Consider the following 5588-nt stretch of genomic DNA (forward strand, 5'->3'; position numbering starts at 1 on the left):
CTGGAAGATCTAGAAAATCAATCAGATAATTTTAAAAATGAAGAACTGTAAATATGGAAAAGGAAATAAAAGCACATTACCTCTTTTTTTCTGTCTTTGCACTGCTGTGATTATCTATGTAAAAAGCCAAGATAATCAACTGGATAAATATGGAAAACAGTAAGACAATTCAGTCAAAGAAACAATTATAAAACTGGCTAAGAAAAATCCATGTTTCCAACACACACACAGGAGCTAACAATAAAACACCACAGAATAAAAGAAATTCATAAAGCATGTAAATGCCTAGAAATAGAGTTAATATAAAAGTATAGGACCTATATAATGGAAACAAAAAAATGTTATGAAGGTGTAAACAAAGATCAGACTCATTAGAGTTTGTTCAGACTGGGAACATGCCTGAAACGATATCAATATCTCCCTGTTGACATTCATTTATACATTTAAATTAACTCTTTTGGAACTTCCCTGGCAGCCCAGTGGTTAAGACTCTGCTCTCCCAATGCAGGGGGCCTGGGTTCAATCCCTGGTCAAGGAACTAGATCCCACATGCCACATCAAAGATCCTGAGTTCAAATAAATAAATAAATATAAAAAATTAAATGACCTCTTTCAAAATAAATACTGAACTTTTGTTTTCGGAACAAAAGGGCTTTCTTGTAGAATAGCTTGTAGCATCTTATAGAAAGACAGATTCTTCTGGCCAAGAATTATTAGAAAATCTGGATTAGATTTTTCCTTCTGTTTGACAGCATCAAGAGATACCAAGGCCTCCAGGATTCAGGAGCTCGCAGGTGTGAGAAGAAACCCAACCCCCTCATTTGGACCAGTCCAACATCTTCTGAATTCCTGCTGAAAGAATTTGCCAATTAATAAGCAACAGACCAAGAAACTGAAAAGCTGCCCTGAAACCACTTGCTGAGGGCAGGAAGGCTAACATCGTTCTCAGGAGCTCAAAGAGCTGGGAGACAAAATTGGAGTTCAGGGTTGCTAAGACATGAAGGGTTCAAGGTCCTGGAGAGAAGACAATTGCAAAGAAGCCAGCCTCACCCCTGTCTGCACTCACCATTTCCTAAACGGTACCCTCCCTGAGTGCAAAGCACAAAGAAACTGTCAGGAGGGTGGTTTTGAATCAAATTTCCATTGCTACAAATTCTTAAGATTGCATTATTTCTCAGAAGAGCTCAAGGATGGAAAATAAATGTCATTAAAAAAATCCTCTGGGAAAACTCAAGATTCTGAGTGAAGAACTATGTTAACTGTTCGTCTCCAATATCCTGTTGTGCTTTAAATTGCTCAGAAGGAGTAAGAATCTCTTCCCTTTAAAATATAGATCCAAAACCACAGGGAAAAAAAAAAAAGAGGTATTGCTTTCCAGAGAGAACAGACTGAATGAGAAAATTAGGAACAGCTACAGCAGACAGCTGTCCCTTTTCTTTTTTAGAAACTTTATTGAGATGTATTTCTCCTCCTATACAATTGACCCATTTTAAGCATACGATTCATTGGATATTAGTATATTCACATCTGTGAAAAGGGATGCAACCATCATCGCAATCCATTTTAGAACATTTCATCAACTCGAAAGGAAACATCACACATGTTAGTTTTTATAACCCTACATCCTCACCCACCTTTTCCCAGCTCTAAACAAACCATAGGGGACTTTCTGTCTCTAAAGACTTTCCAGTTGGGACTTTCATGGAAATTCAATCACATAAAAATGCAGTCTTTTATGACTAGATTCTTTCATTTAGCATAAAATATCCTAGGCTCGTCCATGTTGTAGCACATAGCAGTATCTCATTTCTTTTTGTGGCCAAGTAGTAGCCCGGCACATGGACACTTTTGTTAATTCATTCATCAGCTGATAGACATTTGGGTTGTTTCCATCTTTTGACCACTATAAATAATGTGGCCATAAACATCCAAGGAACATACAAGTTCCTGCTCAGACATATTTGCTCATGTCTCTTACATGAGTATCTAGAATTGCTGGGTCCTAGGGCAATGCTATGTTTAAATGTTTAAGGAAATATCAAGGTTCTCCAAAGTGGTTGTACCATTTCCATTCCCACCAGCAGCATAGCAGGTTGCTCAAGGATGGAAAGCTCCAATTTCTGCACCTCCTCATCACCCTGTGCTATCATCACTCTTTTCAACCCAAGCTCACCTAGTGGGTGTGGACTAACAGCACCGAACCGTGGTTGGATTTGCATTTCCCTGATGACCCATGATGCTGAACATTCTTTTCAGTTGCTTATTAGCCATTTGTATATATGTGGTTATTCAATCACCAAGTCATGTCCAACTTTTTGTGACCCTGTGGACTGTAGCCCACCAAACTCCTCTGTTTATAGAATTCTCCAGGCAAGAATACAGGAATGGGTTACCATTTCCTCCTCCAGGGGATCTCCCTGATTCAGGGACTGAACCCAGGTCAGCTGTGTTGCAGGTAGATTCTTTACCATCTGAACCACCAAGAAGACCCCTTAATTGGATGGTTTGTCTTTTTATTATTGAGTATAAGAGTTCTTATACTTGCTGGAAACAGGAGAAGGGGATGACAGAGGATGAGATGGCTGGATGGCATCACCAACTCTATGGACATGAGTCTGAGCAAGCTCAGGGAGTTGGTGATGGACAGGGAAGCCTGGCGTGCTGCAGTCCATGGGGTGGCAAAAGAGTCAGATACAACTGAACAACTGAACTGAACTGACTGATAAGAGTTCCTTATATATATTCTGAATACAAGTCAATTTCCAGATAAACGATTTACAAGTATTCTCACACTTAGAAAATAATCTATAGCAGACAGGTTCCCAGATCAGAAAGACTGCCTTGTGGATGAAAGATCCATCACAGTCACATACAAAGGAACTGGTAGCAAGTACCTGATTCTACTCAAGTGTTTTTATTTTAACATGCGTCTGTATTTGGCAGTCCTCATGAGGTATGATTAGAAAATAAAGCTCACTGTCAAGGTTGGTGTAATTTTTTTGGAGACTAAAGCTGGCCACAGCTAGTACATTTTTTAAAATATGCATGTCCTTTTCTTGGCAATATCCTTACCAGGAATTTAGCACTTGGATGTACTCTTAAAATGCACCAATACTCATGTGTAAGGATGTTCACTGACGTATTTTGGGTAATAATAAAAACCAGGACACAATCAAAGTGCTTATCATTGAGGAGTTGGGAAATCAATGTCTGTGCAGCTCCGCAGTGAAATACTATGTGGATTCTGAAAGAATGAAGCAGAGCTCACTAAAAATAGAATAAGGTATATGTTGCTATAGAAAGATCTCCAATTTATATCCTTACTACAGGGAAAGAACAGCATGGTGTAGAATAATATGAGTACTTTGCTCCATTTTGTGGAAATCTTACAAATATTTGAATAGATATCTATGTGGGTATCCCCTTTTATCCTGGAGGAAATCATAAGCCATGTCTTCTAGTTGCCTTTGGCAAGAGACTACAGGAAAAAAAAAGAGGAAAAGAGGCTTTCGCATCTTATCTTTCCCTCTGGATAACTTTAGGATGTCATGATCCTAGACTTAGTTTTTTTTAATTCCAAAAGGTTTATCTGGATGGAGAAGTAAATGGCAACCACTCCCATATTCTTGCCTGGAGAATTCCATGGACAGGAGCCTGGTGGGCTACAGTCCATAGGATCGCAAAGAGTCGGACACGACTGAGCGACCAACACACTTACATGGATGGTGAGATTTGGGCCATTTCTGGTTTTCTTCTTTGTTCTTAACTGTATTCATTTTAAATTTCTAGTTAAATGTTATAAAGAAAGCTTATGAAATGAAAGTGTGTATCTTCAGTGTTCGAGCTCATGAAGTGAAATTCCCAGTTTTCAGTCACCTCACGGCCATCTGTGCCAACTTACCCCATCTATCCAAGTCAAAGCAGAGCGTGCGGGTTACTATCAGAAACCTTGGAAGGGAGAAGGCCTTCCATCACAGATGTTCAAAGACATGGGAGCATGAGGTGCCTGAAGGTGGCCTCATTCGACATCCTTGCTACTCAGAGTGTGATCTGGGCCGGCGGCACCGGCATCTCTCAGGCTCTAAGTTGGAAATACAGCACCTCAGTCCCCACTCAGATCTGATTTTACAGGACTACAGGACTCCCAGGAGATTCAGTAGCAGATTCAAGTCTAAAAGCCCTGGACGAGCTCAGAGCTTGTCACCCCGAGCTGAATGCTGCAGTCACTGGCGAGGTTCTTTAAGACTATCCAGACAAGATGGGTCCCACCACCAGCACAAGGAAGCTGCATCTCTGGGTGAGCCCTGCACAGGCGATTCTAATATGTAGATATTGATTCCCCAGAACAGCCAACATCTTCCAATACACCTCTAACATGACTTTGGGGATAAGCAGTCCTTTATAGAGTATTGTCTACCCGCTGGTCCCTAGGCTAAATGTTTTATACACGTTGATCACCTCCTTTTAATCTCCACAATCTTGTAAGCTTGGAATCAGCATCTTCATCTCACAGAAAGGAAATAGAACCTTAAGAGTTTAAGGAAACTGTCCGGCCTCACATAGCTGGCAAGGGGCAGAGGGCAGGTTCAAAGCCAAGGTCTCTAATTTATGTGTACCCTGAATATTCATTGGGAAGACTGATGCTGAAGCTGAAGCTCCAATACTTTGGCCACCTGATACAAAGAGCCGACTATTGGAAAAGACCCTGATGCTGGAAAAGATAGAAGGCAAGAGGGGAAGAGGGTGGCAGAGGATGAGATGGTTGGATGGCATCATTGACTCAATGGACATGAATTTGAGCAAACTGGGAAATACTGAAGGACAGGGAAGCCTGGCATGCTGCAGTCCACGGGGTCACAAAGAGTCAGACACGTCTGAGCCACTGAACAACAACATTGTAACATAGTTAATTCTCTGCTGTGCCTCTCACTAAAATGTCACCTTGGAGATCAAGAAGTATGTCCATCAATATATGTGCTGGATAATGCTGAAGAATAGCAAGGTCATCATTAGCTCAAAGTATTGAGTAAAAGAAAACGTGAAAGTGAGATACAGCTTGGGACCCTGGAGCTGACAGCACAGTGACCCCAGCTCCCTGGGGACAACATGGGGAGGAGTTGGTTCTGACAAACGTCTGACCTGAAAGTCTGGCCTCAGATCATCATCATGCAGATGATCCACTGACAATCCACCAGATCACACCTGCCCCCCCAAAGGTTAGGGACCGGCACTGCTCATGCCAACATCTCATACATTACGTGAGTGTGTGTGGTGCTCCAGACCCCATGTGGGTCATCAGAGGCCAGAACAGAAGAAAGATGGTTTGGCTAAGTAACACTTGAGTCCCTCCAGCCCACTTGTAGGGTCTGTTTCAGCCACAAGGGCTAGCCTTTCCAGCTAGCAGATGTTCGCACAGGCTTCTAGAAGGTGTAAGATGCCCCTGGGAGCCTGGACAAAGGTAAAGATTCTGGTTCCTTAGCACCAAACTACAACCCAGATCATCTACCCAACAGCAGCTTCACAACCCTCTTCCATCTGCTCCAACATACACCTCACACCCTCACCCACAAAAACCCATGAGAACTCAG

Source organism: Bos indicus x Bos taurus, chromosome 19, assembly GCF_003369695.1.
Source record: "Bos indicus x Bos taurus breed Angus x Brahman F1 hybrid chromosome 19, Bos_hybrid_MaternalHap_v2.0, whole genome shotgun sequence".
NCBI lineage: Eukaryota > Metazoa > Chordata > Mammalia > Artiodactyla > Bovidae > Bos > Bos indicus x Bos taurus.